At 34.4% G+C, this 27,336-nt stretch overlaps 1 long non-coding RNA gene across 3 annotated transcripts; it reads left to right on the forward strand.

Annotated features, from left to right (window-relative positions):
* Positions 1-4,283: 4,283 nt before the first annotated feature.
* On the forward strand, positions 4,284-26,104 carry LOC107019917. 3 transcript variants are annotated; one of them, XR_003576045.1, is made up of 5 exons: positions 4,284-4,480; positions 4,651-4,672; positions 4,810-5,262; positions 6,145-6,335; positions 25,583-26,104. It is a non-coding gene; the product is annotated as an uncharacterized LOC107019917 (long non-coding RNA). The 3 variants fall into 3 exon arrangements; XR_003576044.1 differs by having other exon boundaries at positions 4,592-4,672; positions 4,810-6,335; XR_003576043.1 differs by having other exon boundaries at positions 4,810-6,335.
* The last annotated feature ends 1,232 nt before the right edge of the window (positions 26,105-27,336 follow it).

Raw genomic sequence — 27,336 nt, forward strand, 5'->3', positions numbered from 1 at the left:
CTCATCAAGCCACAAAAACAAAGTAAGCATCAAAACACATCTTTTCTCCTTCAAGCATTGAAATACAAACTCATCAAGGCAATCACAACTAAAAGACTAACGTACAAGAAAACATATAAGAGAAATATAACATAGAGTTATGTTCTATTGCACAACACAAGAGTAGTGAAGAAAGTGAAACTCTATCGTCCTATATCCTCTTGCTCAAAGATGTGTTGTGAGTCACCACCAATGAACAAGACTCTACTATTTGTGGAAATATGTGACTTTTAAACCCTAATGCCGCTTTTATAACCTGATACTCTCATACCACATTTCTCACAATCAGCGAGCACCACCTAGAAGTAACATGGCGTACTTGACCTCTGGGAGGTCTTCTACAAGCCCACAGACATTATTCATCGCATTTTCACGGGAAATTAGATAAAAATTTAGAACTTTTTATAGTACATCATATGCTAGAAACATCACCATAATTAGGTCATAATACATAGTTATACTCTAAGTCTCTTTTGCCATCTTAGACTCAACATCAATAGAGTAGCATAGGGACACGACCCTTAAGAACGTAAAATATTAACTAAGATATTACATATACTTCAAGTAAGAGCTTTTACATTGGATATCCTTGAATCATAAGGATCCTTTTCTTGAGCTTAGGAAACATCTATTAAGCGCTTCACTTAAAGAGACATCCTTTAGTATCCATTACCTACACTTTGTGTAAAAAAGATGAAGAAGAATGGTATTAGTACAAGAATACACTAAGTATGGAAACCATGCAAAAACTTGCATTTAAAGAGGGCATTGTACTTAGAAATCATGCAACATGCCTTTTTAAAGAATCTTCATTAACATTTTCCCTATTACACAATATAGTTCATATACTTCATATAGGCATAGACACTATTCATGTAAACACACCAAGACACATATATTGCATTTAAAGCACATCCATCATGTTCATAGCATTATATTCTTTTTACCTTAATTATTTAACCCTAAGTAACCCTCAAGTAATACTTGGTGCAATGCATAAATAGTGTCCCATTCCACTATCCACACTCAAGCATCACCCTAAGGTCACCAAGGTGAACATTCAAATAAATTTAATTAACCCAAACGCATATACATACTCATGGAAGCATAACATATCATGACAACACATACTTTACATATAACTCAACATATTGCATGAACCTCATATAAGACTCATTCCAAGACAGCATGTAAGCCAAGACTTCCAACATCATCAAAGTAAAGCAATAATCAACATATACATGCTTGGACTTCATTTCATTAAACATTATATAACTTTACTCATAATCCCAATCTAAGACTACTAGTTCCTTGTACATGTGAAGCCCCATAACCTCACACATACTAAGTAACTCACAAAGATACCACAAGCATCACTTACATTATACATCAACATGACAACTTTAGGCAACTACATGCATAATAAGTAAGACTTTCATCATATAGTCAATAAGACCAAAATTATGCATCTAAAGTAAAACCTCATCTTATAGACACAATAGGACTTGTACTATGCATGTTATCATACACTAAGAAACTTTCCTTCAGTTATCCTATTTAGGATTCATAATGTTACTTCCTTTGTCCATTTTACTTTAGGGAAATCCTAGCCTTAACCGAAAATAAGACCATGTGAGCTAAACTTTGAATCTGGTGTCAAACCCTCACACCCAAAGAAGGGTATCCTTCTTGCCAAGGTAGAACATTAACATCGTGCAAGCATATTTGGTTGATCCACCTGCTAGGTCCTATGGGGGGAAACATAGTTAAAGAACTAGGGGATACGTATTGAATCCTCTACATGCCCATTAGCATTGGAGTCCTAATCTCAGGAGAAGCCATGGGGTGAATCTCCCTACAAAGGTAGTCAACACCTCATGTGGAACCATAGGTGAATCTCACTCCAAGGGGAGCCAACACCTAATGAGAATCCATAGGTGAATATTCTTCCAAGGGGAGTCAACACCTCTTATTCAAGTTTACTCGGTTCTAAGATAAGTTCCATTTTTTAAAAGCCTTTATTAAAATTATTTTCATAAAATAGGCTTTAGGAGAATTAACCCCTCATATGTTTAGCTCATAGGTTATAGATGAGAATTGTCCTTTCATCAACCTAAATCATGTGAGAATATCCTTCCACATGGACATATCATATTCAAGCATAGTCTAGTTTAGAGTACAATTGAGCAAACCTTAACTATACCATTTAGGTCTACAACCACACCAATTCTGGAAAACACTTGTAAAGTGTTGCGTTAAGTAGTTTTGGGAACATTTTTAAAGCGTAGCTAAAAATTTTAACTTTTAGCTTTAATAATTTTGGCAACACTTCAAAAGTATACTCTTTAATTGGTATAAGATACACTTTATAAGTGTTGTTACAATATGAAATAAATGGCTACAACTATTTTCATATATGATCACACTTTTAAAGTGTCCTTTGTTTTAATTGTAAAAACAAAACATTAAAAGTGTGGTCTTAAAATCTTTTCACTAAAATATAATATTCCCTCCCACATATTTAACTGTCCTTCCCATTATTATTGGCCAAAAATACTAATTAATAATTGATAAAACCTTTATCTTCTTCAAAGTCTAGAACTCGCTTTACTCTTTCTCCACAAGACGTTTTACTCTTTCACCAGCTTTACTGAGCTGAAGCCGAAGACCTAATCGAAGAGCTAAGCTGATGATGGAAGAACAAAGCTGAAGATCGAAGAACTTAGCTGAAGATTTCTTCAATACCTGTGATTCTCTACTCTAGAACACATTTTTTTAAAAAGCTAAAGAGCTAAAGATTGAAGAACTTAAGAGGGGAAGCTGAAGAACTTAAGAGCTAAGCTAAAGATTCCTTCGACACAAATTTCGTCAATGGTAAGTATCAATTTTGTCAAGCTTAAGAATCATCCGTCAAGATTCCTACTTATTATGTACCAATCACCTAGTACTAAAAACAATCTTCCTGTCAATTAATTGAATTTTTGTTTTCTGTTTAAAATGCATAGATTACTTTGGAGTTCTTACAACTGAAATTCCAAAGTAGCAAAGAAAGTGTCGAAATCATGGACATCAAAGTGAGCCCTAAGAATATTTATCAAACGAGAAAGATTAAATTACTACTCGGAAAAATTTGAGTAAGTTAGAATCATATTTGTAAGTTTGTCTGGTAGCAAATCGATTGGTTTCAAAGTATATCTCAAATTTAACTCTCTTTTGATGTACAAAAATTCTATTTTGAAGGTGAAGTTTCTAAGCTGCATTGATGTTTGCCACTGTCAATATAAATTACTACTACCCATTTTTCTTTCAGGGATAAAACTATCTGAAGGGTTTTGTTGAAATTTTATCAACTAAGAGTTTCTATTTTTTATGTCTAGGTTTATTGTGTGAGATAAAATGTTTCACTTTGTGGGTTTCGATTTTCTTATGTTACTGATATGTTTTGTGTTATTTCTGGGTTCCTAGCTTGTTGTAGTATTACTCGCATAAGATGGGTCTTCATCGTGAGCATCAACAATTATTTAAGTATGTTATTTTTGTTTTTCCTTTGATTGATTAGCTGATATTGGTTGATATCGTTCATGACCAGGTAGATATCTTATCCTCGTTTGATATCCACTAATTTCTTTTTTCCGACATTATTGTTGTTAGAAGTATGTTACTGTTGCTTTTCCTCGACTAGTTTATGAAATATGGGCATCTTAAATCGAGAAGTATTGGAAGCTTCTTCCCTAGTCAAATATTTGACAAGATTGGAAGTAGATTTATTTTACTAGGCTTACTCCCATTGCAATTGAGAAGTAATCCTCACCATCATCTTAAAATCTTGAATCCTCATGCTAGTTTTTTTATTATACACTATGATTAATGATGGAGAGATGTTTCATTAGTCTAATGGTTGAGTTCGTTGAAATGCAGATATAACGGATGCATTTAATGTTAAATTTATTACATGTGAGGTGATTTTACTTTTTGGTATGGCTGATAATCTAGTATCAACATATGATAGCTTTTGCTCCTAATTTTTTTTGGTGAGGCAAGAAAAATAAGTAATTTCCTTTTGGATTAGAAGTAGTTTTCTTTTTGTTAATTTTTTAAGTGCAGACTTTATTTCCTTTTGGCCACATGTGAAGTTTAAAAAAAAATTATCAATAACAAACTTCAGAATTAGTATGTAGTTTTCTATTTTATGAAGTCTCAAGAATTCTAAGTGATTTCCTTTGTGTTTTCATAGGGTAGAAGAATTGATATAAAGGTGACTTTTGATTTTGGAGATTACGTTAGCATACAGGCACATGCATGTATTGGAGGCAAAAGCGAGGGTGAAGATATCAGAAAGCTAGAGCATGGAGTACAAGTAGTCTCTGGAACTCCTGGAAGAGTTTGTGACATGACTAAAAAGAGAACTTTACGAGCTAGGTCCATAAAATAATTGATTCTTGTAAGTTTATGGTTTTTTACCCTCATATTTATCTTGCTTGTTGAATTTTTTTCATCTAATTACTATTCCATTAAAATATTTGGGGTCTTACTCTACTTCTAATTTTTTTAGAATGAATCTGACGAGATGTTGAACTGTAGTTTTAACAACCAGATATATGATGTTTACAGATATCTTCCACGAGAGCTTCAGGTTAGTTGTCTGTTACTCTAAATGCATAAGAAAACTTATGTTCTTTTCTTATTAGATGATTATTTGTACAAGAAGTTATCATTCAAAATGATTGAGTCACATGAAAATGAATCTCACTACTCTCGCTTAAGGTACAGCTTGAATCAAAATGATCGTGGAATTCATGAAATTGAAGCCTAAGGTACAATTAGAATCTCAGTACTCTCGCTTGAGTTCTATGTTAATAACTTTGTTACTCTCTATTTTTTGTCAACAGTGCTTGTACGGAGTAAATTAAATTGACTAACATCTTTATTGTTTACCTGATTCTGATATGAATATCTTCCGTACTTCCTATATTTTAACATAAATTACACACATGTGTTGACAATCATGCTCTTGTGGAATGTCATGAAACTTTATCCATTGTTTCCATAATGTTGGTGGAGATTTTGAATAGGCAAACTTGGATGTAACATTGCGAAGATAAAGGATTACAAAGATGGATGCGTTTCTTAGGTATGTTGATGATTCTGTCTATGATAGACAGCTTGAATGAATTAAGTCAGAACGTTGAATTCCTACAAGATGCTGGAAGCAAATTCTGAAAGGTCCATTAGTTTTTGTTATCTTTCATTTGAACTTAATAATGTATTGAACAATATATTGAAACTTTCATCTTTCATAAAAGAATATTCTGATCTATATGTTCTTGTAGATTTCTAAGCTGCTCAGTCATTTGAACAACATGGGATTCTTGATTACCAACATCTGCTTGTACCATCTCGTAATTTTTCTCCCAAAATAAAGTAGAGTCATCACCAGCATATATAAGTTTCTCATGAGTTGGTACTCTATTACAATTATTGCTTGTGTTCTTCACCTTTCATTTTATTGTTCTGCTCGCCAACCTTAGGTGCTTCCATATGGTGACTCTTCCTCTAGCCTCTCATTCCATGTATTATCAAAGGACTACCAGTTATAGTATAACATAACGTCCTAGACAACAAATCATTAGGAAGGAAGACATTTTTCTCTAAGTTGTGTTGTTTACATGCTAGTGGTCCCTTTCTATTTTGCGATTTCAACTTAGTTGGAGCTCTTTTTTGAGATAAAAAACGAGTAGCCGGTCTCCTAATAGTGTACTCATGACTTTAGGTATTACTTTCTATAGTATCTGAATTTTGCTTAGGCTCACCAACAAGATTACCACTATTTTTTTGCTCTGGTTTTGAGGCTTTTGCACCCTACTCGAGAATTACAGAATTTGGACACTGCTTGTTTATATATGTTATATATGGTAGTGCAAACCTTTTTTTACACTAATAAATTTTTTATATAGGAGTAGTGTTTTTCTTCATTTATTGTAATCTATTTGAATATTCTTAGACTAAACCTGATTTTAGGAGCTTGTATGTTGTCTATATTAAGCAATATTTCATCACGTAAAATTCCTATATATTTCTACTAGTTTTGGCATCATGTTCTTGCAGGTTGAATTCGAAACAGAACTTAAAGAATTAGAAGAGCTGTTGCTTCAACCAGCAACTACAGTTCTTGCTGCTCCAGTCCATGTTCCTTCAGGGAAACAAGCTGCTAAGCCCATTCCTTAGAAGCGTACAGCTGAAGAAGATGAACTTGCTGAATGAAGTAGCTTTTTGATGAAGTGTATGTACCCTCTTAGGTAAACTTTGTTATCTAGCTCACTTGAATTTATCTATTACAATACTAATATATTCATGTTATTGCTTTTCATTGTTCTAGATGATTTATCTTTTAAAAATAAGATGATCTAAGTTGACTCTTTTTGTGATGACTATGAACTTTCTAGTAATAACCTGCATTTTGCTTTCTTGATTTTCTTCTGCACGCTGGGTCTTTGCCTCCAAGTTTATCAGTCAAATCATATTATAGTCTAGTTTAGAGTTCAATTGAGGAAACCTTTCAAAAGGCTCTACTTACTAGGTAATCATCCATACTTCATTGTGCATTCATTAATGTGTGTGTACATGTTTATATATGAGGAAACCTTTCACATACAACAATTAGACACTACACATATTCATTCTTTATCATATCATATACTTGACATCATAGAATATACTTTCATGTTTATAGCTTAATCGTGCATTCATACTCATGTACATGGACTTATCACCCTATTAGCTATTCTATCAAGGTATACATGTGCAATGTATAGGCAAAGTTCCATACTCATACCTATAGTAGTTCACTTATCAATTCATCCTTTTTAAGATGCATTTTCCATACTTTCATTAACATATACTTGGCATACATAGTAGTAAAGAATAGTGCATATGAGAAATATCCTTTCATTAGACACTATGAATCTATCTTACTCATAGACATGCATGAAGTGTGGGTTGTGTACATTGGTCAACATGATAACATAATGGCTATCGACATAGTATTGACGCATCCACTCTCTTAAAATTACAATACACATTCATGCATAGACCACACACCACATTATAGCATAAAAGACAAGACATCTTCATCATTTACATCTAGGACTCCTAATCATGCTTAAGACAACAAATTTATATAGGGGTACATAAGTAGGGGGTCATTCATCAATAGCACTTCATCAATGTCACACGTATAGACCCTCCGAACCTATCATGATCATTCAAATGTAGGAGACATCATCATTGCCTAGAACAAGATACTAGATTATAAGGCTAGGCGTATAACTTCACATTGTGTGATAACTATAACCACACATTCACAAGACATCAATTTTCTTCAAGAACATGATCACAAAATATAGAGAATAAGAAGAAACTAAACACCGCCATCATAAGTCGACTATACTACACAATGCCATTCAAAACCAATTCCACCACCAATTTAATAGAAAGTAGAGGAATATAGGTCAATCTTACCAATTACCCAAACCTTGATCATCATTGATCAATTACCAATAATTCACCATCAGTTTGTATACAAAACACTATCTATAGTTATATTAACATAATCAAAACATAATTCAACCAACCTAACATCAAGATCACAATGCCCACAATATAGGATAAATTTAGTAATATGGAGCATCATGGGTAATTCATGAAATTGGATTGAAAATAATCATAAAAACAGTAGGTAATCATTAATTCATCATAAGTAATCTTTTGAAATCAATTTGACAATGAACCCATGGCTAGATTGAAAAGAAGGACAATTTGATCATAATTCTTTTTTTAAAACATTGGGAAGAACTCCTTAGATGAAAGGATAACTAAGGACGAAGGATTACCATATCTCATTACATAGGAAGACCATTAAAACATGATTAAGAAACCATGGAAATAAAACCTCTAAGTTTTTCTTGAGCTTAATCTCCAATGGCGGTTTCAAAGATAGTTTTTTTTAGAGAGGGAAGAGTAAAATTTGAAGAATGACTTGCGGATGGGGTGTTTATGTTATTAACAAACTTAATATACCTAAAATATACCATAATAACCATCCATACTCTTTTTGGAATGTGGGGTGAATCTATCATTCACCCCTTAAGTGACAAGCGTGCATGACAAAATTGTAGGCCTCCCATCGACGGTGTAGTTGACGGAGCGTTGTTGGATCGACTGTGCCGTTCTTCACAACCATCGTTTGGGACAAAGACTTTTATTATGGGCGCTGAGCTACAACGTCTAAGTATTGAGAAACTCCCCAATCTAGGGGCGTCGATTCATCCACGAGGTGTCGACTTGTGGGTCGTCGTTTGAACAGTGCCAAGGTAGCCCTTGGACAGCCTTTGGGTCCTCCTCAAGGACCCTTTGGGTGGTACTTGGGGAGTAATGAAAGGATGTTTCAACCTAAAGTACTATCATTAACATGGTATGGTTCTTCCCTATCAATTCTCGCATCAAACAACATGTAAAACATGCAAAGGCACACTAGAACACACTAACACATCTAAACACTAACTTTCGAACGTCTTGGACGTTTTTGTATGTTTGACCTCTAAATATCTTCAAATTAATCATAAATACTTTAAAACACTTAATTAGAGTATTATTAACCTTTTTAGGCACATGTGAGGCTCTAGAGGCCTTAATTTATTTTGAGGGTCCTTACCGCTGAGCCTTATAGAAAAAGATCAAACCGGTAGAAAAAGAGAGCAGTCGGTGAGTTGTCGAGTAGTTCAGCAAAGCAGTATTGTATCACCTGATGATACAAAAAACAAGATGTTATAGGATACACCAGATGGAAATGAATCTACCAAAGGGTGGATCGCCAAATTGATAGGCAATTAGGACTAACTACGTCGATTGATCTTATGCAACACAAGTTTTTTAAAGCTATAAACACCTGTTGTAACTTTTAGCATAGTTACAAATAATTGAGTTATCATAGAATTTTCTGATTTTATTGTGAGTTCTATGTTTGAAGAGGGTTTTGAAGAACTTGAAGATTCAAAGGGTTTCATCTCTAAGAATTTTTTCTTAGGTCTCTTGGATTTTTTACTTTGGCTTATAATATGACTTAAATCTTCATGCACATTTGAATGTACATTCATTTTGGTATAAATTTCTATATCTTTTACATGTCTATCCAAAACCCTAATACTTGGGGTGTGATTTTTTTAGTATGAGTAAAATTATCTTTAGTGTCTTGCTTGTTAATGGTTTATTTGTTTTTTAAATGTTATTTCCCTTAGTAGCTGTGTATGAAATTAATATGGTTGTAGTTTAAAATACAATTTCACCACAGTGTTTTTGGCTTGTCAGAGAGAGAGGTCGTAAACGAAGACTTCTAGGTTGATGAGCTGTAGGAATGGGTTGACATAAGTTTGAGATCGAGAGAGTGAAACCCGGTCCTTCTCCCACACACTCATGTCTAGAGAGTGAGTGAGCTAAGGAAGAGGCTCCTCTTCATACGACAAGTGCGTGTCCAAGAGGAACCCATTTGATTTAAGGTAACTTGTTCGAGAGAAATCTTACCCCCTCTATAGTCTAGCCTAGTCAAAAGAATGTACCCAATAGTTTAGTCTATCATGTATTCTTATCACACCCTGAGAATATCGTCTCCTTGATAAGTAATCCTTTATATTGTCCTTGTTTATTCTTACATGTGACAAATGCCCATTGATAATTAATGCTTGTGTCACCTCTTTAGATTTAATATGTTTGTATTCGTTAATCTTTTTAGCTATGAATAATTATATATAAATTTTATTTTTCTATTAATTCTAAAAATCACTGATTGTGGAAATGACCCCAACTCTTGGTTGGGTTACTATACTATTGTACAATCGTAGACACTTGCATTGGATGTTCTGTCATTGATTACATATCTAAAACTTCAACACTCATGCACATGTTTTTTTTTACAAACTGTACGACCCCCAAAAGCCCAAGAAGTACACATAATAGCTAAGACTATAAAAATAAAACACCCAATCCTAAGTCAAAATATGAGTAAGTCGAGCACTAATCCTTAAGTGATAGTATCCTATAGAAGTAACACTTTCACATGGTAAAACTATAGTCTTGTTCTGGAATTAACTGTCACGAACCATAGTACATTAATCTTGTTCAAGGAAGAATGGATAAAACTATAGCACACTGTCCTCAAACAAGAAATAATCATAGTGTCCATCCAACTCCCATCCTATCTAGCAAGAGTGATTAAAGATCCTATCGACTACGAAGAGGAATCAAATAGTAATACTCCGTCATCATGAAATGTCGTCCATCCAAACCAATCAACAAAAGTCTCCTAGAAGGTCCAAGAACTTGCACAAACTCCTAAACTAGGGATCATAGTACGAAAATCCAATATTCTATTCCAGTCTACAAGGACCAAGTTTGTCTTAAACGACGTCAAAAATATGATAAACCGCAAGGGGGAAGAGTCTAAGCTATCATTTTCGTATCTTAGTCTAAGGCTAAACATGCTTCAAAACACACATGATAATCCATGTAGATCATATAGAATTTCGCAACACACAAACAAACCCCAACTAGAATGGTACTACACTCAAATTAATGTCGATCTATCCTAAAATATTGTCTCTAAAAAAGAAGAGGATTTAACTACGTATCCACCCCTAATTCATACATTTTAATAAATTGTACATTCATGTTTAATCTAAAATGGAAAGGAATTTGTAGCCTACCTATATGCCGACCACATGAGTCCCCAATCACAATGTCTGAGCTTTTCCATTCTGAAAGGCCTACAAACACTACCACACTCTCAAAACTAGGATTAAAACGTAATTAATGTTATTAAGACATTAAAACTGTTAAAATGGAGAAAAAACAATTTTAAGAGTCTAAAAGAAATTTTGGATCCGCATTAGAATTTCTAGAATGTCCTCCACCAAGAGGTCATATGCCACACCTCGAACTTGTGTCCTAAAACTGAACACAATATCAGAAACAACATACAACAATCTTACAACGTTTCATAAATAAAGGGAGGTGCAGCAACTTCAAACATGAATTCACCTCAAACGACGGTCCACCAACACCCATCAGTCAAACCACAGTGAATACTTGACGATTACAAATGTGTACAAATTTGATCACTCGATTCCAAAAAGAAATGACCAAGAAAATATCTTTTCTGACCTCAAAAGGACAATAGATTGGGTCTTCCAACTGTTTATTGTCATATCCGGGGAGCACCCCCTAGATGTAACCGGTGTCGTCATCCTGGAAGAGGACTAAGACTAACATCATATCATTCATCATAACATTTCATAGGTTAAATTAGCGGAAAATTTAAAACTTTTTAACTACTTCTACATTGAGGTTTTCTTAGACCTCTTGCTTACACATAGTATATAATTAGCAACTATACCTAAACTCTATGTATAGGAAGTGATAATAGACTTCTACTTTTATTTCACATACATAATATAGCAATATATATTCATAAGAATGTCTAAGATACTTCTCAAATTAAACTATCTAAAATGAGTGTAACATTGGGTGTAACCCATACTTCATTACAATAGAGGCCTCATATAGGCATATACAAAGTCAACGAAGAAAGAGAATGAACTAAATTGTCTTTAAGACTAAACAATATTCAATAGCAAGATAGTGGTATTGTCCTCAAAAGATGAGGACCTACCAAACACTTGGGGAATTTTGAAGTAGTCTTCAAAGGCGTTCTATAAGCTCAACGGCCGGATCCAACATTTGTAGTAAACATAAAAGATGGGTTAGTACACACTTGTACTAAGTATTTGTATAAGAACACATTATAATTGATAACATACTAAAGAAAATTTGTTCAAACCATGCTAATTTACTTTGAAAAGCCTTTTGAACAATCATGTATCCATATAGACCAAAAATTTCATAATCCATATGTCAAACCCATGTACAACATAAGAGCAACATCATCAAGTAATAGTCAAGTCAACATGGATAGAGTTCTTAACGAAATCAAATAAGAAAGACTCTTACTCACAACCCCACCTCAAGTATACAAGTGCAATGACCAAGGGAAGTCTCATAACCTTACTCAACCAAGTAAACCATAAAAGGGATCATAAGCAATGTCTACATCACATAATATAACGTCAAGAGTAATCATAATCATGTTTAGCAATTTAAACCTATAGCATGTTCATAAATGAAACTAACATCATATAGAATCATCAATATATAAAGTCAATATATGTATATCATTCAATTTATAAGATCATAAAAACATAAGAACAATCTCCTAAGGATTCCCTCAAAGCAAACTAGTGCAAGGCATAGGTAGAGTCCCATATCTCTACCTAGCCTAACTCAAACTCTTGTTACCCTAGTTAGTATTTTGTTCATTACTTCATTTTACCTTCGGGAACACTTTCCTTAACCGACATACACCACAAGATCTAAGTGTGGAATCCGGTGTTGTGAAACCTTACAATGATGGAAGGTGGTCTACCATCCAAAGTATTACCAAACATGAACATAGCATCTAGGTCGATCGACTAGCAAGTATTCCTATGGTGGAAACATAGTTTATGGATCTTGGGGGATGTTATAGAAATATAACTCTATGTACGATTTGGACAACGAGGCTATCCACCCCGTGAGGACTATGGTGAACCCTACCTTCCCTCCTTGGGAAGGCGCCACCCCTCATCTACAAGTTCACTTGGTGCTAAGCTAACATTCCTTTTGCAATGTCTTTAAGCCTTTATTGATTATCATAGATTAGTTTAGGTCATAGGATAATATCGCCTTGTATAGTCATTGTCATTAGCGAAATAGGAATTGAACGAGAACATCCTTTCATTACAACCCTCATATGTGAGCTTAGAATTTCATCATTATCATGTCATAATAAGGCACATAGGTACTTCATAACCAAACTTATATCATTTCATCTTAAGCATAATCTCACAATCACATAGTCAAGACATTTCAATTCAACATCATACCAACACTTACTTAGGCCATTCACAAGACATACTTCAATTTAACTACATCCTCAATCACAAGCAATCTTAATTGAAGTAAAGGTTAGGATAATGGAGACTTACCAAATATCATTCAAAAGTAATCATCATGCTCTTACCATCAACCAACAAAATGAAATCCAATAATAGGTTTAGTAACATAAAGCAATAGTAATTAACACAAGAACTAGGTCAATTGTATCATCACTATCCCGATTAGCTTCAATTCATAACCTATGTTTAGGGGAGAAGGGTCAACATGAATTCTTCAAGAAATAGATCCAATCTTATCAACACATTACCCTAATTAACCATAAATGCATTATAATAGATAAAACCAATCTAACAATCAATACATTCTTCAATTCCCATCAATACATAACCAAGATCCAAGGTTTGCGGAATTTGTGTAAATGGATATGATATATATGAATCAACAAATTAACATCAATTAACCAACAATATACAATTAATTAGTCATAGGAAATCACAATTTATCATCAATTTGAAGTTTAGAGCAAAACTCATTAGAATTTGAAAACCCCATAGAATTATGTAATTTAGAAATCAACAATGAAAGCATCTATTTGGGAAAGACAAAAGTGAAGAATCTATACCTTAATGAAGATTAATCCACAAAATTGAATTGAAATCCTAGAGAAATTGGTCTTCTTCTTCAAGCATTGTTCTTCCTTCAATGGAGGATTTTGGGAGAGAGAAAGTAGAGAGAGATGAGAGGTCTTGAGTTTTGTTTTGGGAATTTGGTTTAGGTGAGTCAAAATTTACTTAAAACGGACCCTTAGGCTATACATAATAACCCCCTAAATTACACAAAAGACTCCTCAATTAAATGGGTCTTTTGTTGAATTCAAAATTCTTAAAATACGATTTTTACAAATAAGGAAGTGGCTCCGCATCGCGAGGCTGATTCCCAATTTTATTTTTTGAAAAGTTGAATGAGGCAGTGGACCTCGTGTGGGCTGCACATCGCGCAGCATCCCCTTGATTCTTGATATCGCACAGGCTTCTTTGGCAGTCTGCCTACCCATGTAGGGGTTCGCCTGAATGACCCTTCGGGTGGTCCTTGGGAAGCCGTTATCAAATTTTAAGACCCTCTATACTGCATTTTTACCTATGTAAAGACTTTTTAAAAGTTTTAGACGTCATTTGACCCTTCCAAAACTTCACCAAATATAGAGATGTCAACTAGTTCAATTTAGTTAATTTCTAGACGTTATGGACGTTCCTTGATGTATTGGCTCTTAACTCCCCAATTGACTCATACACACTATTTTTGGAATTAAAACAGTATAACAAACATTAAATGAACCTGTAAGGCTCTCGATTAGGTCTTGAATTTTCGGAATGTTACATTTATCATGGATGCTAGAAAGAGGGCCCCGATTGCCTAAATCATTCTAAAAAGTCTTCTACAAGCTAGAAGTAAATAGAGAACCCAAACTAAAATTATGGATACCTCTTCACAATGAAGATGGAAAACCACATGCATATAAATATAGGATAACCACTTGGCGCTAAATGAAGACTTAACATAGAGGAACTGTGCTAATTGAGTTAATTAATCAATGATGACCCAAATATTGTCAACACTTTTAGAAGCCCAGAGAAGTCCTGCCACAAATTCCGTGATGATATGATCCCACTTCCACTATGGAATGGGTTATAGCTTCAACTCACTACCAGGTCTCAAGTTCTCAGCCTAACCTGCTGGCAACTAAGACAGCTAAATGAATATAAGGAATATCTCTCCTCATACCACTCAAACAGTAATTTGGCTAAAATTACAACGTATTTGTTATGCCCGAGTGGATATAATATCTAGAACGTGGGTCTAATGAAGTATCATTTAAATCAAAGCCATAACTCTCTAGAAAAAATATAGCTTACAAACATCAAAACGCTATCTGAATCTACGATAACATACTGGCGTCACTAGATATTAAACAATCTCAAAGTGCCACCAAAACCTCATCCTCATATGTTGGATACATATGTTATCAAGCACAGAGGACTAAACTCACACCCACGCTAAGACACACAAGAATTTGAAACGTCAAATTTTACCATTTAATAACTAAAGACTCAATGTATCCACATTATATAAGAAGGATAGATGACCCATACTCACTTTGATCCGACTCAAAGAGCCCAGTATTACATTTTCGTTCCCTAGATGGTAGAAAATAGAGAGGTCATAATTCGTTAGAAGATCAATCGAGCGATGCTTCCGTGAATAAAGTTCCCTCTGACTGATGGTGTACTAAATAATCTTGTTATCATGGTAAATCTCACAACAAACTACATGCATGTACAACCTCTAGTTCTTAAGCACAATAACTACCACCATGAACTCCAAATCATGGTTGGGTAGTTTCACTCATGTAACCTAACCTCCTTCTACATATTAGCAATAACTCGGCCTCAGTACATCAATACAAAACCCAAACAAACTTTATATGAATCACATTAGTCCATGATATCCTCATCTCAACAGGTGTTACTATAAGAGCAATAGTCAGCAACTCCCCTAGATACAAAAATCTCAACTCACACTACTTAGAAAACTCAAAGGCACATCAAGGTTTTAAAACAATGATAGAGGTGTTGCAGTAGTGGAGAAGACCTCCATTAATCTTTTGTAGTAGCCTACCTATCCTATAAAGCACTTAAACTAAGATACCAAAATGGTCAAGGCCACTCCTTAATTGACCCAATCTTCTCCAGATCTACAACAATGCCTTCCTTGGACACCACATGTCCTAAGATTGCTACACTCTTTACCAAAATAACACTTTGAGAACTTGGCATTAAGTCTCTAGTATCTCAAAATCCAGATCATAATCCTTAAAATGTTGCTCATGACAACTATTGCTATGCGATTGTACTAGCATAAAATCTATGAAAAAGATTAAAAAAAATCAACATACGGCCCAAACACTTGCGTCATTATGTCCAAGAAGGAAACAATGACATTAGTCAACCAAAAATATATTACTAGAAATTCAAAGCGTCCACAGCTATTCCTAAATGTGGTCTTATGGATTTATGCTTCCCTAATCCTCAACTGATGGTAAAAGACCTCGGATCAATCTTCAAGAACATTGTGGTCCCCAAAAACGTGTTGAACGAATATTCAATCCTAGGCACGGGGTAGTATTATTTTACCGTCAAATTATTCAGCCATCTATAATTGATACATATGTGTATCAAACTGCCTTTCTTCATCACAAAAAAATTGGAGCGCCCTAAAGCAATACACAAGTCCTAAGAAATCCGTTACCTAAGAGATCATTGACTTAAACAGTTGGATCCTTGAGCTCAGTAGTAGCCATCTAATATGGTGGAACAAAAACATGCCTAAACTAATTGAAGCACCATGGGAAAGTTAATATACGCTTTCAAGGGTAGGCAAGGTAGGTCAAACATATCTACAAAATAATCAAACAATTAGAACCAACTCCAGTAGAGGGACCTCCCAACTGAATGAAAATACATAGTCCATGTTGGATGAAATATCCGCTAGTCACTAGCCTTTGAACCGGACCTTAAGATAAAAGTCCAAAAATGTGCTATATATTTTGTGTCACTCAAAACTTTTCTAAGCTAAGAACCTAATAAACCTATAAAATCTTGCATCTCTACTACAAAGATATTATTTTTTGTGTCTAACACCTCAAACTTTGAGAAATGCTAATAAGGGCTAACATTCAAGTCCAAAAACCCAAAGTTGACGATGTACCATTCACAGAATACTTAATGGTTCATTTAGGAACCCATGACCCATTAAACCATCCAGGGTTTCCAAGTGGTGAATCACCTTGATGATATTCTACACTATCTATGGTGGCTTGTATGGTCCATCTTGGGGTCATACAGGTCACCTATCAACTTTTGTATGTAGGTGAAAACCGAATGTCCATATATGTCTAACATAATGAATTATGTGGCCTATGACCTATAAAATTAAAGGTCTTTTAGTCCTCTTTCCAATACAACAAAGTTTTCCAACTTTTGAGTTCAAAGTAAATTTTTTTGCCTATTTTAGTAAGTCCTGCAAAACAAGCGAAAGTTAATTGACAACTATACGACCCATGAAGTATTTCACGGTGTGTGGATCAATAAATATTTTTTGAAGACTTCCTGGAAAGGCACTTCAATAGTTTTTTAAAAGCTAGTAGTCTTTTCCTATGAATTGTATACATAAACTACGTTGTTTAACCAGTATTCTAAACCTAAATCATGATGGTTTACACATAGATAAGGGGTTAGAAAGTGTTAGTTAGTTCTCTTATGTTTATTAACACTTCAATTCATTGAAGCAACTTTTCAAGCAGAGAAAAGCTAAGGTTTCAAATATTCTTTGAGCTTCTTTAATTTTGTCAAAAACATTGTTCTTTTAGGTATGTAAGGCTATGATAGTGTTTCACTAGTTCATCTTCACGCCCTACATCTACTTTCATATGAGTAAGTAGTAATATAGGATTCTATCCTTATGTTTGAGTATTGTTGAGATGATTGATATTGAGTTTTAAGTCGTGTTATAGATTATTGAATTTCTATTTCTAATATCTTAATTGTCATACAATGTCTGTTGCGATTATTAAGTTCATTGTTCATGATCATGAACTGTATTCTTGAGTAGTAATTAAATTCTCATTGAGAATCTTTTAAATAAAACATAAAACTGATTTTTGAAGAAGTAAATAAGACTTTGAGAAAGAGTACAATGGAACTAAGTTTCTCTCTAATGTTTAATTTTGACATGAAGAAAGAGTATCATTTTAAGAACAGTAAAAGAGTTTTGAAAAAGATTTGAGTACAAAATAATTACCTCTTAAAGAGGCCCTTTTTAGTATTTATCTCAACCCAGAGAAAGTGTGTTCACTTTGAGCAAAGAAAAACCTTGTTTTCTAAGTGAATAATAGATATTTCAGAGCACTTACTTCTTTTAAGTGAATAGTTTGAGAAATTATCTTTAAAAAAGAAAGAGTTTGTTTTATAATTTGAGTAAGAGTATATATGATACGGTGAAGGGCCTAAAATGCCCCTAAAGTATTTGCAAATTGGTATAAAATTACCTTGCATTTCCCTATCGGCCCTAAAATACCCATGACATCCACCTTTCAACTCAAACTACCTTTATGTTTTACATATCACACTCATTAGGTGGATGAAGGGTAATTGTTACGCCCCTAGCCAACACCAGAACTGGAAACACCGATGAATATAATACCTAGAGTGATGGGATCTTGCAAGAATCTGTTGTATTAACTCACTCACCGAAGGAACAATAAATGACCTTGATAGGGAAACACACTATCTCCCCCTGGGAGAAAATCTCAAATATCTAGTGATGCACTACACCCTTCAGTTGAAGCAAGAAAGGATCACTTTCTTGTTTTTCCTTAACCTCTACTACCAATAAGTATTTCGACCCGTTCTGAACTATCACATGATCGGCTAAACTCCTAAGAGAGCAAGCATGTGATCATGTTTTGCTAGTTCTTTCCCTTCTCCTCAATATGGGCTACACTACCCATATATAATCTTCTATGATCATATGGTACTACATCATCCTTGCCATGATGGTAAAGCACATTCATATCATAGTGTTTGAGGAACTCAAGCCATCTTCTCCAGTGAAGATTTAGTTTTTTCTTGGTGAATGCATACCGAAGACTATTATGGTTTGTGAAAAAGTGTACGTGAAAACTAGACAAATAATGTCCAAATAATAAAGGAAAATACTTCGATTGCAAGCTTGAGGTCATGAGTCGGATAGTTCTTCTCAGGCACCTTAAGTTATATATAAGCATATGATACAACCTTACCTTGCATCATTAACACACAAGCTAGGCCAAATCTGGATGCATCTAAATAGATTACATAACCGTTTGAACCCGCTAGCAGAGTCAAAACAGGAGATCTAGTCAACCTATTTTTTAATATTGAGAATATCATTGCACAATTATCTTACAACTGGAACATATCCTTTTTCTGAGTCAACTTAGTCAGTGGAGAATCTATAGATGAAAATACTTCCATGAACCTTTTGTAATAACCATCCAAACACATGAAACTTCTTATATTTTTAGGAGAGGTAAGTCTGGGACATTGGGTCATTGCTTCACTGCCTCTATTTTCTAAGAATCTACCCGTATCCCTTTATTAAATCCTATATTAACAAGGAAAAAAACTGATTGCAACCAAAATTCACATTTGTCAAACATAGAGAATAACTGACAATCTATGAGTGTTTTTTAGGAAAACCTCAAATAAGTCACATGTTCTTCCTCATTCCTAGAGTAAATGAGGATATCATCAACACAGAAAAAGAAAAAAAAAGTCTAAATAGTGCTTGAACACTCTGCTCATCAAATCCATGAAAGTTGCAGAGCATTGGTTAGTTTAAATGACATAATAAAAAATTCAAAAAAAGCATACCGAGGCCTATAATCTATTTTTGAAATGTCACCACCTCTGACTCTTAGTTTATGATAATTGCATCTAAGGTCTATCTTCGAAAATTACTAGCACCATCAAGTTTGTCTAATAAGCCATCAATCCTAGGGATAGGGTACTTCTTCTTGCTTGTAAAGTTTTTCAACTGTCGATAGTCAATGCATATTCTAGGAGAACCATCTTTCTCTTTAATAAAAAACATTGGTGCACCACATTGAGAAATACTATGTGTAATGAAGCGCTTATCTAGGAGTTCTTTCAGATACTCTTACAATTCCTTAAGATCAGTTGGAACCATTATGAAAGAAAGAATAGAAATAGGGTTTATATCATGAAGGAGATCAATTTTGAATTTGATGCCCTTTTAGAAGGAACTTTGGGATGATTTCTGGAAATTGTTATCAGAACTCATTGACTGCAAGATTTTACTCGAGAGTTAGGGTTTTGGATTTTGAATCCTTAACCAAAACTAGATGATAGAGACAACCCTTAGAAATCGTATTTTGACATAAGGTACAAAATAAATCGACCCCTAGGAACTATGCCAGTACCCTTCATTTCTATGATTGGTCCATCAGGAAACTGAAAACATTCAATCCTAGTACTACAATCAACTGAGGTATAACAATAATGTAACCAAATCCATTCCTATAATTATATGAGAGACCACCAATTCTAACTTTACAAGATCTATGGAGCTGACATTCTGGGAGACTATACTAGTTGAAGTATCTTGTTGGGCCGAGCGACCTGCTGGTGTTGTTGAAGTTGTAGATTGAGCAATATCATTGTTACCTCCCTATCCTTATTTATAAGAATGGCAATCCCTCAACCTGTGATCAGTCTGGACACACCCAAAACATCTATCTTTTCCTACAAGACACTCGCCCAAATGGTTTTTCCCACACTTTGGACAAGTTGGGTTGGTCCTATTAACTGAAACCCTCCCGTTAAACTTGGAGACTGAAGCCCTACCTTTATGATCTTGTCGATACCTAAAGGTTGGAACACTAGTTGATGAATGTGTTGGGGATGAAGATTTTTGCTGAATCTGTGAGCGATTTCCACCACCCTATTTATTCCGAGAGTACTCATAGTTGCTTATCTTAGCATTTTTGGTATTCTTAGATTATTCTCTTAGCTTATTTCCCTCAACCTATTAAGCATGAGTCATGATCCTAGAGATGTTAATATCTTCAAACGACATAGCATTTCTGTGCTATATTCTCAGAAAGTCAAATAACCCAAATAGATAATTATTTATCAACGCCCTCTGAAATTGGCAACCATATGTGCATCATACTTGGAGATTTGGGTGAACTTGAGTCCATACTCTTGGACCGACGTAGAACCTTGTTGCAAATTCATGAATTCCTGATCCTTAGCCTCCCTAAACTTTTTTGAGAAGAATATATATCCAGAAAAGCTTCGGAAAAACACTCCCAAGTCACATGAGCAACATTTTTAACCCCTACTGTCTTTCCACTGTGTAAACAAAATGAGAGCTCTGGAAGAGCTACAACTCTACCATATCATTTTCTATCACTTGCATCACTCCAAAGATCTTCTTCACCTCATCAATAAAATTATGGGGATCTCCACGAACATGCGACCCTAGAAACACAAGTGGGTTGATCCTAAAAAAATTGCGGACCCTAACTGCAACTGGTCCACCACTAGCACTTGCATTAACTACAACATGCTGATTGTTCTAGTTGGCTACATTAGGATAAAAGGTGAATGACGTTCTGAAACTCTGCATTTGAAACCTCATGATTTATTATTGGAGGAGTTGTGTTCGCATTACCAGCATTACCAATCCTTGGGTAAGCTCTACGATGAGGAATGATCTGAACACACATAATGTCGAGTTAGAAATAATATCATACGAATGCATGATAATAATAAAAAAAAAGTGAAGTTTTGTTCCTAAAAGAGTTTGTAGCCTCCTCCTCATAGATGTGGCATTCTTCACACTAAGGCATGGACTCTACATAGTGTGGCATTTAGGACATCTTATGACTCGTTTACCTAGTTCTCTAATATGATGTTTTTCCCACCCCGAGACTACCCCCTGTACATAAACATGTGACCTAGAATCATGATTGAACCCAAGCTAAAATATCATAAGCTTACTAAGATAAATAAAATGGGATATTTCTTTGCGAAGACACATGAAATATAGGAAAATGATGGGGATTGCCCATTCTAAGTTTAAATGAATAAAACTGTGTTTAATGACAACTGAAATATCAAACTAAATCTAAGTATATTTTAATAAAAGTCTCTATCTAACTAAAGAACATGGGACATGCCCCCAACTATCTTCTAGCAAAAAAAAAACCAAAGTCTAAAAGTAGAACGATAACATGTCAATAATCCTCAAAATTTGAGGACTCAACACTGATTCTACTGAACATAAGATCGGGAACCAATCTATATATGATATGAATGTTGAGGACCAGAACCTACATCACGAGAAGACGTAGTGCAAAGTATGTGTTAATGATTGAAAGGATAGTGACCATGCAAGATAGATAAAACTGAACAACATATACTTAATTGAATAAAGTAATAAGAGCAATGATATAATCTAAATATCATGGAAATACTAAAATACACTGAAGATAGTAAATATGAACTAAACATAATGCAATGACCAAGTACATGACATGTTGAGATTGACAATATTAAATTGTAATTGATAACCTGGTCAATGTACTATAATCTTACTGTAAAAGCTATTGTTAACCGATATAAAACCATGAGAGCTAGCTGTGGAGGTAAATGTGTCTCTGTATTGAGAGGACCCATTGTACCTTATCAGGGATATAAAGGCGTGAATGACGTGCTCACTAAGTCTGTTACCAAACATATAGGTCTTATCTTAAAGGGGCACGTAGTTTTGGGACTATGAGGGATACTAACATTTTGTCCACTCGGTATTAAGTCTACTCGCAAGTAATTATCTAAGTAACACATTATAATTGAATTTCTGTAATACTGAATAACTTAACATACAAGAATGCTAATACAAAATGCAACAATAATAATGAAACATTCTTAACAAGGGCATGTGTAATCCAGAACTAAACGACTCTACACATATAGCGTTCTGAGTTTCATGCAAAGAACTAAGAAACAATCACTCAAAAACGTGATAATGTTATTTAATTTAGTCTAAAAGCAAAATCACAAAAATAATCTAAAAATCTAGAAACCCTAAGTCTAAACATTCTGTAGAGAATCAAGAATCCTACTTAATTCTAGGGACCTAATGAGTGAAAGAAATACACTTCTTATATCCCACATACCTGGTGACAAATTTCACAAATAAATCTTTTGATTTTGGGGCTGGAACTTGAGGAAACCTTTATGCGTTCTTGGAGAGGGTTAGACGACTCTTTCTCCTTCTTTTCTTTAAACTAGGATGAATTTAAAGAATGAGTTGACTTAGGTATGTTTTAATTAAGTTACTAGGCTAAAACTAACCAAAACGACGTGGTTTAGGTGTCCAACGCATAGGGAAAATACAAAAACAAGCCTTACTTACAAGCTGTCGAGGACAACCGATAGAACTAGTCCAGGGATCCTGGTCGCACCAACAGTCCATCTTAATCAGTTGTCGACTATCTTCAAAGTATAGGATCTGGAGAGTCTTAACCATTGACCTTGACCATGAACCGTGGTTCCACCTATGTTCTGGAGGTCCTAGTCTGGGTTAAAAATTGTCTAAAAAATTATGGGGTTCTAGGAAGGAAGATGCAGGTGGCAAACCACGTACTGCACCTATGGTATGTTGGTCAACCTACGGTTCATAGGTGGCACCGTTGGTAGCACCTGCAACTTCAGGAATATGAACTTCTGGTCTTTCTAGAATACAGGGTGTTACATTAGTTGCTGAAACACCATATGTACTTGTTGTCGCTTCATATTTTCCATGATTTCCTTTCTTTCCTTTTCCTTTGTTTCCCTTGGCACTTGAACTGAACTGCAACTTCTCTTGCAAGGATCCCTCAATGTATCCCTTATGCCTTATCATTCTTTGTTGTTCTTGTGCTAGTAGGGAACTCAATAACTCTTTCAAGCTATGCTTCAACATATCTTTTTAATTTTCCAATGAAGGAATAGTTGTGTCATATCTCTTAGGTAAAGTTACAAGTATCTTTTGTACTATTATATTATGAGGAAGTTCATTTTCAAGTATCCTTACCTTATTGGCAATCCGAAGCAACCTAACTGAATAATCCTTAACGGTTTCTAATTTGTTCATACACTCCATTTCAAAATCTCTACCCAACTTCACTAATTCATTCCACTAATTCTTTCATTTCCCTCGTACTCTATCTTAAGGAAATACCAAATTGCTTTAGCTGAGTTACATGTCATTATTCTACTGAATATGTTGGCAGAAGCTGTAGAAAAGACAGATGATTTAGCTCAAGATTTTCCTATTTTTTTTCCTTGTGTGTTCTAATTTAAACCATAGTTGGGTTCCCTGGTAGAGGATGCATTTTGTAGTATTCCTCGATAGCTTCCCACAAATCATGAGCCTGCAAATAAACTTTCAATTTCACTTCCTAGGCTTGATAGTTTTCTCCATTTTAAACTGATGGAGCCATAGCAGAAAAAAAATGTTTGCATTCTCCATTTTTTATAAACACTCAAAAAAGAACCTCGCAAGTCTCACACAAGTCCCTTAAGAATTAGTGCTCTGATACTAATGATACTAATAAAGTGAAACAGCAAGATGAATAGAAATTTGAAGAATGATTTTTATTGAACTTCAAGCAGAGTAAATAATTAGACAGGCAGTAACACTAACACAAAACATGGACTGCTAAAAGACTACTAACATACCAATAAAATAGGAACAACTATAACTAGTAGGATAATGACTAAAAGAAAATTAATCTCCTAATAATCAGATGAAGTCTCTGACCTATTCAAAAAAGATACTGAGACACGTAACAACAAAATTGAACTTGGCAGTTGATTTCGCCTCTATGTTCTATAATGTTATATGATGTAGCCAAATGGATTAGTAGATCGGTAAATGTTGAAACTTGTAGCCAAGGTTATCATCAAATACTGGTTATTGACTATATTGATACATTCATACAAGTAGTTATGCATTCCACTATTCAACTAGTATTGTAACTAGCCATTTCTTGGTGTTGGCATATTACACAGTTAGACATTTCCAATGCCTTTTTTGACAGACATTTGGATGAAGTTGTCTATGTGTCCCGACCTTTGGGATTTTTTGATCCTGCACGACAAGATCATGTGTGCTTAATCAAACAATCACTCTATGGCCTTAAACAAGCCCCTTGTATGTGGAATAAATGTTGTAATTATGTTGTAATCTTCTTAGGTATCAAATGCTCAAAGGCAGATAGTTTATTGTTTTATTTGCATTATGGATTTCTTAATTTATTTTAATCATATCTAGGTGATGGGAAATAGTTCTAATAGCTAAAGTGTAATCACAATTTGCAGCAAAAATCTGGAAAAAAATTCATTCTTTTTAAGTATTGAGGAAACCTGGACACCCCGCAGCTTGAATTTGTGCTAGCAGTAGAACTTCTCTGAGATACTTAAACGTGGTCAAATAGAGTCTTGCAGCTCAGTGGGTACTCCAGCTTCATCTTCAAGTAGAATATCCTACTCTAATGGTCCACCCTTTAATTATTAGACCTTTTTTCAAAGCATTGTCGGTTCCCTGCAGTATTTAACATTTACAAGGCCTGACATCACCTACTCAGTTAACAAAGTATCACAGTTCATGCATTTTCCATTGAATTCTCACTGGGATGGAAGTGATACAAATACATCGGTATATCAAAGTCACTCCCTCACATGGTCTTCTCTTTACCAGAAAATCCTTACTAGTTTTACATAGTTATAGTGATGCTGAACAGGGTGGTTCCCTTAATGATCGCAAATCCACTACTGATTTTTCAATGTATCATCGTTCTCATTTGATCGTTTGGTCATATAAAATGAAACAGGATGTGTCTTGCTCGAGTGCTGGATCAAACAATAAAGCACGTGCCTGTGCTAAACTCCCATGTCTTGAAATGGGCCTTGACGAGATTGCTTTCCTTCTTGCTTTGCCCGCACCTATCCTTTGGTGTTACAACCTTAGTTCCACCTAGCTGACTTCAAATAAAATATTCCACTCAGGAATAAAGAACCTGGAAATAGATTTTAATTGTTTTAATGAGAAGGTCTGAGACAAGGCTCTTATAGTTAAGTATATGAGCTCTCATGATCAGATAGTGTATGTCCTCACTAAAGCTCTACCACAAGCATGCAACAAGATGCTGAGAAGTAAGTTGACATTGTTCGTACATCTTTCTTAACTGGATGGGTCCTGTAAAGGATAAATGTACTTTAACTATAACTAGGATAGATTATTAGAAGGATTATATAGCTATGTATCATTTCACTTTCTATATTCTAATTAAGTTAAGATACTTGGATCCGCATGAATCACTTCTGTAAGTATTCGTTTGTATCTTCATTGACAAATAGAGAATAAAAGTTTTTTTTCAAGCATAACATTAATAAATTATGTCTTGTCGATTGTTGAGTGACATATGTACACTCTTTTACATCTTCTTAGTACTACTTAAATGTACTACAAACAGGTTTGAATATATTAGTCCATTCAAAAATACTAATCTCGTCTTCTTTTTACTATGATAACTAACTTTCTAATCCTAATCAACGGACATGTCAAACTATATCTACAATGTGTCATAATTTTGTATAACTTATTGTTACCATATGAAGTACAAGTCAAAGTATTATATGAAATGGGAAAGGAAAAGAAATTTTGTTTGAATCAAAGTGAAATGAATCTATTAAAAACAATTAAATCTAGGTAGTGAGAAGGGAAGTGCCATTCTTCAGTTTCTGTTTGTAGTTCACAACCATAGGCTAAAATATTTTTCTGCCGATTTCATTCCTATATAAATATAGTATGATCAATAATGTATTAAACTAAACAGAAAGTTGTACAAATGAGCAAACATTTATTGGCTAATTTTCTACCCATCTACATAGTTTTAGGTGAAACTCGAACTGATTCTCACTATACTGAACAACAGTAGCATAGTAAAGAACAACAACTAATATGCCTTAATCCCAACTTCGCTAGATTGGTGAATAACCGTACAAAATATAACATATATATAGATATATATGTATATACGTAATTGATAATTATATGGACCTCACACAACACAAAAGAAAGGACAAAGAGGAAATCATGTAATAGAAAATGAACCAGTATGAGATGTGTAAATAATTTCAAGTGACACAAAACTAACAATGCTCATTTTCAAAATATCCTTAATAGTAAAACACACACACCATCAATGATGAAGCAAGGTCATTTGCAGCTCAAACATCATTGAAACTAGCACCTGAGACTGGTAGAGGTGATAGCCACTAAAAAATCTCTATTTTCCAGACACTTCTTTGTATCATGAAAGTTGTGTAAGAGATGGTAAAGCGTAAACCAGAAAGATAAAAAGAAAAAACTAATTATTATTAAGCATGGAGAGGTTAAATAAGTCTCAAAATATAAAATTAGGACATATTACGCCCGTAAAAGTTTAATAAAAAAGAATCCATACCATACTACTACATTCTTTGTCTATTTCATGGCTCATATGAATAACACAAATTTATCAAATTCTTCTATTGCAATACATATTTGACATTTGTAAAATCATATTGTGAAATTTTCTCAAAA

The sequence above is a fragment of the Solanum pennellii genome, chromosome 1 (assembly GCF_001406875.1).
Source record: "Solanum pennellii chromosome 1, SPENNV200".
In the NCBI taxonomy this organism is placed as follows: domain Eukaryota; kingdom Viridiplantae; phylum Streptophyta; class Magnoliopsida; order Solanales; family Solanaceae; genus Solanum; species Solanum pennellii.